The sequence below is a fragment of the Ctenopharyngodon idella genome, chromosome 3 (assembly GCF_019924925.1).
Source record: "Ctenopharyngodon idella isolate HZGC_01 chromosome 3, HZGC01, whole genome shotgun sequence".
Classification (NCBI taxonomy): Eukaryota; Metazoa; Chordata; class Actinopteri; order Cypriniformes; family Xenocyprididae; genus Ctenopharyngodon; species Ctenopharyngodon idella.
Window position 1 is genome coordinate 21,952,993 of NC_067222.1, and position 15,529 is coordinate 21,968,521.

The following is a 15,529-nucleotide window of genomic DNA, read 5'->3' on the forward strand; positions in this document are numbered from 1 at the left end:
ATAATCAAAACCAAGTAGATGTTTTGTTAGTTTTTGGCAGAGTATCCGAGGCAGGAGTTATACAGGCTCCGCCCTCTTCTGGAAAGTGGGGCAGGGAGCAGTAGCTCATTTACATTTAAAGACACATGCATGAAAACAGCATGTTTTTGCTCCCACTCAAAAATGGGCATTTACAACATACATGGTATAATGATCTGTGCGGTATTTTGAGCTGAAACTTCAGACACATTCTAGGGACACCTGAGACTTGTATTACATATTGTAAAAAGGGGCATAATAGGTCCCCTTTAAATGAGTTTTTCATTCATTTTATTACTTTAAAATTTAGACTTGGCTTCAGAATCCTTTGAAATGAGTTAAAAATAATAAATGTGATGGCATTTAATCTGTTTAATTAATGTCATACAATAAAATCAACCTAATAATTCTATGAATTTAATATTCAATGAACCTAAAAGGATTTGTAACATTAAAAATGTCTCTAAAGCTGATGTGCAAAATGTTTCCGTTTTAGATGCTGTCGCTAAGTTAATTATGTTAAAGTGTCTATGCAGTGTCTGGTGCACTTTCATTATGGGTTTACATCATTCAGCCAACTTTTTAGTAAGTAAAAAAAAAAAAAAAAAAAATTAAATCAATGAGAGGATTTCGATCCAGGAAACTGCCCAGAATGGCCACTGTTGTAGAAACGCCATGCAGGTATCATCCTCACCTTAATTAATTCCCTCCCTTTCATAATGTTATAATTAATCACATATAATCAGTACATGAAATAGCCAATGTCTTCTGTAAATAACTGTCACTTAAATGTCATTTAGAAAGCCAATCCCTTGCATGTCTTAGTGTATGTATTTCACAGTCAGCATGGTGTATCTGTCAATCCTGCTTCCTACCATCCAAACGGCCTCAAAACTGACCCTAGATCAGCCTTTAAAAGCAGCCTAAACCTACAGCACCCTGTAAAACTGATTCATTAAATGCTTTATTGAACATGACGAGCTGAACATATTTGAGTCAACCTCGCTTCATTTACATTTGTGTGTTTAGCTTTTGGCACTAGACACAGTGCAAGGTGCACAAGTAAATTACATTTGATAGCTCTTTCAGCAAATCACTTTCCATAAACCATCTCTGGCTTTTCAGGAGCCTGGTCCCCGTACAGGGTGAGATAATGCGCGTCAGAAAGGCCTGATAAGCTCGCGGCAGGACTTAGTGTTCATGCCAGCCGAACCTGCCTGTGAGATTCGGCGGTGCCAGTGACTGTTTTAATGGCCTCTGTGGAGCACAGGCTGACTGACTGACTAGTCAATCTCATTTCTGGCCTTTACTTTCTCTATATCCATGAATTAGTCTTTTTCTCTCTTGGACACGCTTTGTGAAAGCTTATTAATTTTTCCACGTTTCTGTGAAAGCACAACCCTCTGGACCAGGTCTCTTGTCTGTCTACATATTAAAATCTATCTCTGCCTTCTTAACTCCATATTACAAAGATTTTCTTCCTGTTGTGTGTTTCTCACACTGTCTGGCTATATTCAGAATAGCATACTACTCTTCTGCTCTACTTTGTATACTTTGTACAGTAAACAATGTGCTAGTAATGCAAGTGCAATGTGCTAGTAATCCATTCTAAACATAGTCTCTGTCTTAATCTTATCTATAAACTAAAGGCAATCTGTTACCATTTATCTGACTGAAGATCTTTGTTTGATCATTTTCCATCTATAAATCACATTTACTTTTGATTGTTTTTCTTTTGTCAAATCAGATCTGTGGGAAGTCTCAGTCCGAAAGAAATAATTGCCTCGATTCTGGAATTACTCACAGAGAAGGACATAAACACAAATGCACATACATGCACTCGCACATACACGTGGTTTGGCTCATCTATCAGTTTGTCAATGGGGTGCGTGTGTCCTGGCCATGACACCCAAGGCCCCAGGGACTCTGGGAAAGACACAAGGCTAGAAGGGCGGAGAGATGGAAGAGAGGAGGGGTAACACCTGCTTCCAAATCACAGGTACTCAGGTGTGAGACATCAATTCTGCTCTGTTCATCAATGATGGATGAGCCACGGGGCACATGGCAAGGACAGCAGCCATTTTACATGAGAGAGAGCGAGCGAGCGACAGCGGTGAGATGCAAAGCCGGCAGGAGGTGTTGTTTGATGCAAACACGTACTTCAACTCCTCCGTCTCAATCCGTCACTGTTTTTAGAGGATAGCTCATGGCTCTTGGCACTATGTGTTCACCCAAAGATCATTTAGCTGCATTTGAGTGGTTTATTGATGGATTAGATGGGATTATTCCCGCTTAGGGCTGGAATGATTCTCATTGTGTTGGGATATAGAATAGATATCTAGTTTGTAATATGATGCAGGTATAATTACAACAGCTTGAATGGACTTCGTAGTGTTTGCTTTCTTGCTTTTTTGCTGGGTGCTAAAGATAATGTGCAGGAACGCAAGAAGCTTCAGGAATTTTGTGAAGAAAGTTTAATAATAACTCTGTCAAGCTGAGAATGAATATCTAGGGGAGCTCATCTCCTTTCAGGTCATTACACTATAAAATTCCCTCAGGAAATGATTTTACAAACTCTCATCTTGTCTGTCTTCTCTTCAAGTGGTTTTCTATAACGGGCCCATTTATATTATGCTGTGGTATGGTGACTGGAGAACCAGGTGACCTCCATGTGGGTGGTTTTGGAATTTGTTCAAACTTCCAATAGTTTTACACTGAACAAATAATTTTCTTCCATAGCATTTTTGTCTTGATTCAGTACAAACATCTAAACATTCTTAAATACATTTACAGACACATTTACTTGAGAAGCAAAATGGCATAAGATAAGTCTTGATTTTTGGAAAAAACAAAAGATCAAAATTAAGTGCTTAGACACTTAATGCTTAGAAAAAAATAAAGGCCACGTTTCCAACACAGGAACTTTCCCCAAGAACTATGGTCTTTGGGGTAGTACTCGGCTTGTTTTGACCACAGGGACCAGGGTCTAAATGAAGTTCCCCCTCAGAAAGTCCCTGCTCATGAGGTAGTACTTTTTCAAAGTTCAGGAACTTTTGGGGGTGGGGGTGGGTGCTGAACATGCTGATTGGTTGAGTTCACGCAGCATTTTATTTCAACCATTTTTAAAAGTCTGTTGCGTGCAGTAAGAGTTGTTTGCTATTCAAATCAACAGTGGAGTTTAAAAAATAAGACTGATGGACCGACAGCGAGGTTCAGGCTTTATTAAGCTTATACGTGGAGGACGAAATCTAGCGGAAACTGGAAAGTCGCTTGCAGTCCTACAGTACGTCACCGGACTAATCTTCACAGTACTTTAGATTGCGAAGGAAACGCAGACAGCAACAGGTCTGGGGGGAAAAAATGTTCCTGGGACAAATTGTTCCAGGTAATTTCGGTGGAAGCGCAGCTAAAGAAAAAATGTCTGCCAGTAGGTTAAAAATTAAACTTGTTTTCTCTTTTAATTAAGTTTATTTTTCTTACCCCATTGGCAGATATTTCTTCTTGTTTTAAGCATAAAGTCATTTAAATTTCAGAAAATAAGACAATATCTTAAGTAATTTTGCTTCTCAAATAAAAGTATCTTAATTTAAGAATCTTTAGATGTTTGTACTAGAGAGCAAAACAAAAATACTGAGGAAGAAAATCATTGTTTGCTGTGTATGGGACCATAAATGATTTATCAAAATAGATGTCAGAATAATCTCAAATTATCAGATCAAGTGATAATGTAATATTAAAGTGATTTTCAAGGGATCACTGAGATCAAATCAGCACTTATGCTTTGTTTAGAGAACGAACAAAAGGCCTGCACGGTAATGGACCGAGACCCATTTAATATAATGGCTAACGAGGCACTCAGTCAATCTGAATGCAAACACACAGTTACAGTTAAGACTGTAGCCAGAGTCTTAGATATAGATATGCTAAACAAACAAACAAATCTAAACTGCCATTTACATTCATGTTCGAAAAAGCCATACAGCTGAATTCCACTGCAAGCCTGAATCAGATAAATGAGATTACTATCCTTTTTGTCAATATCGTAGCATGGTGTGTCAAGTGCGATTTGTCAGCTTAAATGATGCAAGGTGAGAAAACAACCTAGAGACCTAATAAAACATGCTCTGTTCAACTTGAGCTGTCATCGTTGGTGTGTCGTGCCAGCTGCGATGTCGGCTCAATCATCAGCTCAGCTGTCAATTGATTTATTTATGATGTAAGTAATATCCTTCGATCCATACCTCGAAACCACCAACAGCCGTACGCGGTGTCACCGGTAACCCTGATGGTCCCATCCCTACTGTATTGTATTAGAATATAATCAAGCTCAATTGTGGGCTCAGATCGCTGTGGGGCTGGAGTAATGATTGCTTTGTGGGAACTCAATATCTGAGCCGTGTGAGCAAAGATCCGTGCCCTGACTGAAACAACACAGGAGGATGATGGCGAGATCACTCTCTTCCGGTCCTGCCTACTCACGCGGATGACCCTGAGGTGGAAAAGGCCCAGGTGCGTTTTGGTCGATCGGATCACATATGGACGACGCTAAATACAGGTGTAAATGGGGTCTAAAACATTTTGAGCTTGTCCACTTTCAACCACTTCCAATGGTAGTCGAAAATGCATTTAACCGGATTGCTTTTGTAGTGTAAACGCTCATGTGGTCGAATGCAATCGAACAGCCCCAAAAGACCCCCCACTCTCCGCCTACTGACCTAATGCGTAAACATTATGAAAAGCACGCTAGCCAGATGTGATTTAAACTTTGTTGGCTGGAGACCGAAGTTTGCTTTGTAGACGAAAAATGTACCAAGCACAATGTTCTCTCACTATTCCTGATTTCTAACACACTCACCACGTTCGATGTGGTCTTGCGGCTGTCAGAGCAGAAATAAAAGCTGATGCTTTCCGTATGTTTTTCCGTCCCCTCCTTTCGCGTTCATATGTAAATTGCGTGAGCTTATTTTTTCCATTACATCGAAAGATCTGAAAAAAAACAAACATACATTTACCCACCCATAAGCCCTCCTCTCAAAGAAATCAGATCAGGTTGAAAGTGGACAAAAGAGATGAATTAAAACACCAGGCGTAAACAGGAATATGTCCCCCTCGCCCACTTGTGATCCGATCGACCAAAACGCATTTTAATGATGCAAACAAGGCCAAAAATACTGACAGGCCAAGAAAGACCTTCACTTTCAAACTACTGTTCCTTAGCTTAAGACTGTCTTAAGAATTATTATGACCAACTAGCGGTTAGTTAGGGGTTATCAGTCTTACTTTTCTGTATCAAATTAAACCAATCTACATTTTTATGTAACTGACTTAAAAAAGTTATGAACAGTCTTAAAGAAAAAAAAAAAAACTTGTAAGACTAATCTTACAGTTTATTCAACCCATTTGAAAATGTTTTATTTTGCATTTCCATCTTGTGACTGCCCCAAGAAGTACAAAACGTACATACTTCACCTTCAATGTGTGGCCTATAGACAGACTGTGGGAAAGCTACCTAAAAGACTTGATAGTTTTGTCCGCTCATAGGCCGTTCCAGGTGTCTGTGTGCACGTGAGAGACGTGGGCTGGGGGACTTCACGTCTGGCACCACAGAAATAAAAAACATTTGTTCAAATGGATGGATGGTGGGCTGAGATGCATGAAAAGATACGCAGTGCGACTGCTGTGGGGATCTAATCCCTCAACCATCCATCTTGACTCATTCCCTTCACTGCCAGAGCAATTACTCAGTCACACTAAGTCCATGCAATAACCGTACGTATGTAACATGACAACTGTTCTGACTTAGAATGACTTAGGGAAAATGGCAAAACATGAAAATGCTCATTTTGAAACAAGTTTGTGCAACGCACCACCCTTTTGTTTAAATGGCGAGACACGTTGTGATAATGGCGGGATTATTGTTGCAGAAACTGTTTTATAGTATGTGTGGGAAAAGTGTGGACTGCTGGTGATGCTTCATTTGTCTGTAGGTTGGTAAGCTGCAAGAGTGTGTATTGATGTGATTCACACGTGCTGCACATTCACTCATGCATGTCAGATTTTCATAGGACACCAATAGAGGTTTTATGAAGCGTGTGTGTTAGGAATGCATTATATCAGTTATGGGACAATATATTGTCCAATATCGGACAATATCTTTTTATATTTATCATTTAAATAATAATTAAATCTAGCCTTTAATTGCAGTTACTTCTGATGTAATTGCAGTAAAAACTGTATAGACTATAGAACACTTCTATATAAAACAGTAGTGGATTTAACATCAAAATTTGATGTCTAATGTAAAAATTTATGTTTTTAATAACCTTTTCCCTTTAAATAGAATTAAAAGAGCAGTTTCATGTCTATCCTTAAAATTGATATGGGATTTAGAAAGTAATTAGTAATACTTTTTAGAGTGTGTAATTAGTACAGTAATCTAATTATACTGTTGAAGATGTAATTAGTAGCTAGTAATTAATTACTTTTTTAGAGTAATTTACCCAACACTGGTTCACACTGATTTATATTATAAGTTATCAGAATTTTATCTTACTTTCTGGCCATATAAGTATCAGCAACTGAACCAATTTGCATATTTTTGTTCAGTTTGGGCCTCTGAATATAATTTTTTTCCTCATCGAGTGTCAGCTCCATATTCTCCTATATCGTAAATGAGCCATAAAGCCTGATGTATCAAATATGATAGTTTAAAAAAAAACAAAAAAAAACACACACACATTAAAAAAAAAACTGCTCCATTAAAAAAAAAAAAGAAAGAAAGAAATTTCTGGCTATTATTTCATATGGGAAACAGGCCTAAATTATTCTATAATTTGAGTGGCCTCCCCCATCTTACAATTAACTCAAACCTACATTTTCTTTACTTCCATCAAATCAGTCCAGACATAAAGTGTGACTGACGCCAAGATTCAGTTTAATTGAGTGGGGTGAGAATAGCCGCCTCATGAGTTTTCCTCTGAGGGAAGCGTTCTAAAAGATTACCTTCTCTCTTTTCCCACCAATATTTCTGCAGAAGTCATAAGCAAGTTAGCAGATAGAATTTATTCCTGTGAGGTTCTGACACGGGCTTTTCAGCGCTCTTGTTACCCTCTCAAGGGTTTTTTTTTCTTTCGCCCCACTCAACCGCGTTATAAACAGCATTAGCAATGCAATTAAAACGAATCGTCCGGGTCAGCAAGGCTTCCGGTCCAGATGAAGACACGAGCAGCCAGTAAGAGCATTCCTATTGGTTAGAACTCTAAATGGATTCATTCATAGCAAAAGCCATTGGGAATGACCACCATGTTTTTTAAGCAAATACCAACTTGTTGGAGTGCAAGAAATCTGTGTCCAAACTATAAACTTGATGCATATAAATGTATCTGTGTACAGTGGAGGATAGAGGAAAGGGAGGAGAGAAGCTGTGGAATTCAGTGAATGCTTCAATTTATCTGCAAACCCTTTATCATTTTGATTTTTTCCAAGTGCATGTAATTATTCACTATTCATAACCCTGATTTATGGAAAAAGTAAAAACTAGAAGGACTGCTCATCATTGCTGGAAAATAAGATGATTGGCAGGACAGTGAAACCCTTTCATTGCCCACTAACCTACTGAAGATAAAACTTTCCATAGGACTGTAAGGAATTTTTTTTTGGGGGGGGGGGGGGGGGATTTCCAGTTCCAGTTAACCTCTGAAATGTATTCTTGATGAGTCAAACATACTCAGTCCTTGTCTAGTAAGCAAGGACTTAATTCCAAAAGACACGTCAGTATTTGGATAAACATGCTTTGAATTACAAGCCGTTTCACTCTCAAATCTTTACACAATATGTCATATGTCTTGGCTGAATAGCCGTGTGCTTTTTGTTTTCTCCTTGTTATTTGTAAGGGTCTAAATCAAGGGTCTTGAACTTTTTTCAGGACTATTTGGAGGATATAACATGCACCATATTAATGCATTTATATGTGATGCTTACATTGGAGAGACATTAAAATAATCATTATTGATGTACAGAGTCATGTACTTGTTTTAATTATGCTATGCTTAATTTCACATTTTAATACAGGAAGTCAATGAAACATTTAGCTGAACTTTAGCTGTGTTACACACAGTTAGACTAGTACTTTTAAGATGATGTAGGGAGTGACAGAGAAGCAAATAAAGGAGTGACACAGCAAAAGGAGAAAAAAAGAGGTGTGATTCAGCTGCCAATCATATCTTTGGAAGAGTCAGCTCCGCCCAATTCCCAATGCATGAGTCATCAAACTCTAAACCTTGTACAAACACACATATTTTATACTTTCTAGCTGAAACTACAGTTTTATAAATGACCCATAAAGAGACTACATTTTTTTCAGTTGCAAAGAAGGTCACGGTCTGTTCAGGGAGAGCAATATTAATCCCATTAGTAATTTACAAATATATACAATGAGGACACATACTAACAAGCCAAGACCCGCTACACAGCCTACAACTTAAAATGTTTTTTAAAGGAAAGTTTATTGATATACTTAATGACTCACATTAAGATCATTAAAAAAAGGACGAATGTTTTTGAAATATAAATTAAAACATGTGCCGAGTTCTTAGAAATATATAATCTTTGTATTCAGGTTTCAGTCTAATCTTTAAAAATTCATACATTTTTAAAAAGAATTAATTTTTCTTGTCACATGACAATAAAATGGCTTCCTGCATGTTGGTTTCATTATGCAATATTATATTTAACAACAACAGTATTCGACAACAATCTCTGGAGAGTTACTCTACTGAAATAATATTGACTAAGCGGCAAAATATTATTATTGTTATTCATTTTCATATTATTATTCAGACATTGCAGTTTTCATAGGAGTACTCAAGTCATTTTGTATGAACTGACCTTTTTAATGTATTTTTGAAAAACTTGAAAAAAGTTTATTGACCTATATGAATCATAATTATAGACTATGTAATATGCACTTGTAAGTTTAATGAATAACACACACAAACACTCTGTAAACTTTTGACAGGCTACACATTATGCATAATTAAAAATATATCCTATATGAATGTGTGATTGTTAAATAAGAAGTGCCTTATGTGTAATTAGGAATTCATGCATATCTGTCTCATATTTGAGTTAGAATGTATGTGTTTAAGGGTATCTTTGCACTTCAATAAATACAGATGATTTCTAACTCTGTAGTCACTAATGAATACTCCAGTCTATGGCCAAATGGAAGTTTTCCAGTTAGTTGCTCCTTTCCTGTTAATTCATCACTTACAACATTTATATTCCCTATTGGTCATCCTTGGACATTATAGCCAATCAGAGATGAGAAATAGAAACAGAAGCATTTTGAAGCAGCTGCAGTTCCTCAGAGTGACCAGTAGGGTGCAGTGCAGCAAACAAGACCAGAATGTGCCTCCGCTTATTTTTACTTTAACTGTTTCAGTGCTGGATGTTTAAAAATTAAAGAGTTATTTTGGGCTGTCTCTGGATTGATAGGCATGTATCTGAATAGATCATCTACTGATATGATTTCTCTAAATCTTTCTCTGTATTTCATTATATTGGCTGCTCATTTAATTCGTCCGCTGTTTTTTTTTTTTTTTTTAATGCTTCAGGCTGTAGTATTATGGTTATGATTGTGAATAATCTAGCTTGGTCTAAAGCAGACATAACTCGATGACTTTTATAACTGTCATCAATAGAGACACAGATAATTGACATGTCTTATTGGGATATATTATGGGATGACAACAAATAGGAGATACCAGGGAGCACCACTTGACCACAGGGGTGAGAGAATGAGTGTGGGGCAGTGAAAACCGGGCCTTGCGCTAATCTTTAAACTTAATACCCCACTGTTAGCACAACTTATCTCAAGTATGTTGCTGATAATACTGAAGCCACTAAGACTAATTACAGGCCCTGTATACCAGAACACCTCACCTCGTTTCAACATCACATTAATTACAACCGATGATGAGCCTGTGTCACCACCAGCATCCAGTCGTATGCATTTCTGCCCTGAAGATGAGAAATAGGAGGGGTGGAGGACTGGTAATTAGCGCTATGAACTTGGATCATACAGTACAATATCCGTAATTGAATGCAATTAAAGACTGAGTTTGAGTTTAAGTGAGCAAATCAAGATGATCACGCCTTACAGCGTTCATAAAGATTCAGTATATATAGCAGTTCATGGATGCTTCATTCTTACTGAAGGGGTGATTTTGTGAACATGGATCATTATTTTTGTTCAGGACTAAAATAGAAACGGTTGCTGTATTTTTGTAACCTACATTCTCATACAGTTACAACATAATGTCAGAATATTTCAATATTTTATCAGTTCAACTCTCTGTTCAAGGCATACCGCAACTTTCCTGTGGCTCTAAGTTTTATTTAATGACAGGGGTTGTGGGTTGAAGTAGACAGAAGTAATGGTTCTCATTAATAACAACCTCTTGCTAAAATCCCTTTTAATCTCTGGAAGGGCAGCATGCCAGAGACTCGAATTCTAATGGTGCCATAACCACCACTAATACCTTTAACAGCAGCCTGGCACAGGTGAGATTAATTGTGCATGTGTTCGTTTTGTAAGTATAAGTAAGCTTTTTTTTTTCTTCCCCCCCCAGTTTTGAGGAATGCAATTACTGAAATACATTTTTATTCAGTAAACTACTTCACAGAGGTGATTTGTATAGGCATTAATATATGAACACACTGAGTTACTAAAAATTTTTATCTTAATTTTATTATTAATATTACTTTTACCTTTTTAGTTTAGGTTATGATAATAATAACAACAATAATAATAATAAAATATAAATATAAATATTAGCAACAATATTATATTAACTATTAATAATACTAATACTAATACTAATAATATCACCACAATGTAAGCTACATTAAGATAAAAATGTATTATTATTTGTTATTTTTATTTGTTTATTTTGACTATTAATATTCAATAAAATTAATAACCTCTTGCTTCAATTGCCTTTAATATTATATTATATTATAATATATAATGTATTATTATTATTATTACAATGCAAGTGATGATAAAATATTGTTTTATTAAAATACAATTTCTGTTGTTGTTTTTTATTATTATTGCCACCACAGTGTAGTAGATATAGATAAAATATATTAATATTCAAAATATTAAGTACACTAATTATTTATAAATACTAAATACTAAAAAAATGCAAAAATATATATGTTTATATATATTTATGTCCTGCTAATCTTTGAAATATGTGAAATAAATCTGTCAAGTGAAAGCAGTTTAAAGGTTTGTTTGTTTGTTTTTGTTGTATTTGTTTGCATTGCATGATTGTCACACGTGCGGAGCTATTTAATCTGCAGCATTTACGAGATGTGACTCCAGCTGTCATGTGCTTTCTCTTGACCTCTGGATAAATATCATGCTCACTGGTGTGCAGTGAAATTTGATTGGCTGCTATTGACACAATAAACTGTTTACTGACAGCATTTAATCCCACTTCCTGATAAGCTACATGTCCATCCCTTATGTATGCTTCTGTCGTTTACACGGTTGTTTGCAAAAGCATTTGACCTTTATCAAAATGACAGCAATGTGGGAATCGATGTGGTTGATGGTTGGGAGGCTAATATTTAAGTCATTCTTTAGGAATATATATAATGTATGTGTGTGTATGTGTGTATATATATATATATATATATATATATATATATATATATATATATATATATATATATTTTTTTTTTTATATATTTTTTTTTTTTTCCTTTTTTTCCCCCCATTTTTTAAAAAACTTTTATCTTTATTTTTCACTTAAAACTTAATTTTTATTTAACTTTTTTTTTTCTTTCTTTTTTTAAAAAAAACAACAACAAAAAAACACTTTGGCCGTATCGGTTGTGGATTGATTGCAGAGCAGAACAGTCATTGATAGCCTTTCGAGTGTTTGCGTTTCTTAGCCTCAGCAAATGCAAACCGATGGCGAGGCCTCGTCTCCCCCTCCTTTTTTTCTTTTTCAAACAAGCTTTTAAAGCAAACAGCTCAGACGATATCATCAGTATTTTCAAGCTATTATTCAGCTGTTATCTTGCTCTTGATTAGTTGAGAAATGAGTTATGTCCTCACTGCATAAACAACTGTCTGGGAGTTCCCAAAGTCATCCCTCATCTCAAGGGAAGGAGGAGTTCTGGAGCAGAGGGGCCCCAGGGCCTGGGGATTTGTACAAACAAAATGGGGGGCCGTGGAGGCGTGTGATACAGTCATGAATTTGACTCTTCTGCAATCTTATGAGCACTGTGCAGAGAGTGCACTTACGGGCAAATTAAATTTCTGTTTCTATTTGAAAATATTAAAAAAAGCTCATTCAAACACTTGTACAAATATTTCTTTGCTTTTAAGCAGGTCTGAAATCTTGACAACAGGAAAACATGACAGAGACTAGCTTTTTTATGTTTGTAAACTTTAGTTACATGGTGTAATAAACTGATGATTTTAAATGGTTTTCAGTCCCATGGTAGCGTTGTGAGGAGGTCCTGGTATTCCCCCGGCAGACAGTGTAGACACAAAAAAACCAACTGAAGTGATTTAGGATCGTCTGGCTATAAAATCTGCTACTGACAGTTATGAGTCCAATGAAAATAAAAGGTGTCCTGGAGCAGTGCCGCGCAGTAAGTCAGTGTTTTGACTTGGACAGCATTCAGAAAGCTTCGAATGCAGCTCTAAAGCTCTTCCCACCACATTGGGATGCATTTAGAAATTATTAGAAATAGGCTAGTCTGTTATTTAGCATTCATAAAATTGAAAAGGAGCTCTGAGTTTTTATTCATCTCAAAGCTTTTTCATCACACTGGGATGCATAAAAAGTTCTTAGAAACAGAAACAGTTTTGCTTTTCAATGTCAGAAAATGCAGCAACACTGACCCCACATTTGACCCCAGACAAAGTTAACTTGAGATCCAGAGTCTGCTGTGTGACCTGCGGGGGCAGTGTGGGACAGTCAGAGAGCTTGTAACAGGACCCAGGGGAGAAGTTTGCAGCTGATCTCTAGTCAGATTCCCATCCTCCATTTCAGCTCCTTGATGCCGCGGGCCGAGCCAAAGACTGATCTGAGACATGTAGTCAGTGAAATTGAGCATCAACCAGTTTTTTGCAACATGCATTATGTAGTAGTTATTTCAAGTGCTTTTCACAATACGCCTCGTTTCAAAGCAGCTTCATAGAAAATGCATGTTTTAATGTTCAGGAAGTATACTGTTATCAAGTTATAACAGCATATTCTGATAAGTATATTGTTACACTAGTATAAACCCTAATAAGCTGGCATAGCTCCAAAAATGTGTGTAATCAATTACATTTAAGTTAACCAACTCAAAGATTAAGTTAGTAGAATTTAAATCCAATGATATAACAGAACATTAAAGGCGCAATATGTTTTTTTTTGTGTGTGTGTAAAACTACTAGAACAATGTTAAATATTTTGTTGACTTGTGTACTTACATTATCCCAAATTTTTCCAAGAATGTTTAAATCCAGAGAAATCTGCAATTTTAACCAGTGCAACGTCCCGTGTCATTGCGTCGCCTGTCAATGACGTCATATCCATGCTACCCTCGATTTCTGGTTTTACTTTTGTAGAAACCATGGAAACACAAAGACGCATTAATATATTATGTGTTTTATTATTCAGGTGAATAACATGTTTGTACCATTTCTCAGAGACAACACTATTTTGTCAAATGGCTAACATAGCATAATCAGAAAGAGCTTTATTTGTAGTAACACAGCATTTTCTCCACCATACAATATATTTTAAAATGAACGGCATGCCATTTAGTAACACAAGTCATCAGGCTTTTATAAATGATATTCTAATATCGATCTAGCATACTGCAGTGTTCAACAATTTTCTCATAGCAGCAGCTGAGCGAACGCACAGAGTAACGTTAACATAACTTTCAGTATTCAAATGTATTTTTAGTATTTTGACCAAGTAAACAACGCTGTGTTACTCCACAATTTTAATTTGTCAAATAAAGTGACCTGTATGAGTAGTAATTCAGCACTTGCGGCTATTTCATTAGAATGAAATAAAATAATGTGAATTTAAGTGATCAGACGTAACTGTAACAAAGTTTAAGTTCAGGGAAGAAGGAGGCGGATGTTAAACGTAACTTTAATTGTAAAATAAACATAAACAGCAAAGCAAAATGAGTGTGGCATGTAAGCATAATAAAAACAGAAACGTAAAATGTCCTGGGCTCTCGGCCCTGCCCTGCTTCATACCACAGTAAGGTTAATAAAACTTTAATACATTAGCTCATCCATGAACATGATTTCTGCCTGAGTCCCATCAGATTGCTTTCTATCGGCTGTGGAGCTGAAGACGACAACTCCCATGATTCCACGCTCTCTCATGGCATCATCAAGCTACTCCTTTGTTATTGTTTTGAATATGCAGCCTCTAGCAGTGAAACTTACATACAAAGAAAAACACATAAAGTAACACTTAATTTCAGCATCTATTGTCCTTATACAGTCTGACAGGAAGTTTAGACTAATATAATCAGTTATTGAGTTCACATAACTTTTTATTACTAAGTACAATGAACTTTAATAATATTGGATTGAAATTAAGTCATTTAATTTAGTTAATTTCACTGTTCAGTTTGTGTGGTTTCAGGTATGCTCTACGTTGTGGGAACGTTTTGTCCCCACAAGGATAGTAATACCTGAAATTTTTCATCTTGTGAGGATATCATTTTTGGTGCCCGTAAGGAAAACAGCTTATAAATCATAGTAAGTGATGTTTTTTTGTTTTCTATGATGGGTAGGTAGGGTTAGGGGATCGAATATATTGTACAGTATAAAAATCATTGTCTATGGAAAGTCCCCTTAAAACATGGAAACCCTGTGTGTGTGTGTGTGTGTGTGTGTGTGTGTGTGTGTGTGTGTGTGTGTGTGTGTGTGTTTGTAACTGTGGACAGACATTCCCACATATTATCGGAACATATATGTCGTTTTCTCTCATTTTTGTTTCTTCCACAGTGGCAGTTTGTTCCTCCAGTGGATAAATCCCCGTCACTACGCCGTTAGCGAATGAAATGGGACTTCCATGTGTAAAGCTAGTGAAGATGAGTATGCTCTGATGCTGATGATTAACGATGTGGCTTGCGCCGATTCTAAGCGGGAAGCTCACATCGTCCCTTGGGTATGATCTCACTGAAAGGTACCCAAAAAAAAAAAAAAAAAAACAACTCTAATGAAAACATCAAGCTTCTTTCCACATTTCAGCAAGTTATGCTCATGTAGTTACCCGAAGGGATGTTGCGGGTTTGGAAACAAGAGACAAAATGAAGGAAAAGAATAAAGAAGGGCAGTGAAAGAGAAAACCCTAGAAAAACTGCTCCGAGCTTCAGGCCAACGTTGGGTGGTCCGGCAGAATCTGTCCTTGGGGTTCTTCATTTAGTGGATACTGTGACGTATTTTTTGTCAAAAGCAGCTGTG

At 36.6% G+C, this 15,529-nt stretch overlaps 1 long non-coding RNA gene across 1 annotated transcript in view; it reads left to right on the forward strand.

Annotated features, from left to right (window-relative positions):
* The window catches only part of LOC127509323 (uncharacterized), a 126,936-nt gene extending 111,657 nt beyond the window's left edge, over window positions 1–15,279 (forward strand). Inside the window, exon 3 of the long non-coding RNA XR_007929199.1 lies at window positions 15,071–15,279. This is a non-coding gene — a long non-coding RNA (uncharacterized LOC127509323). The remainder of the gene's footprint in view (window positions 1–15,070) is intronic.
* Window positions 15,280–15,529: the final 250 nt, after the last annotated feature.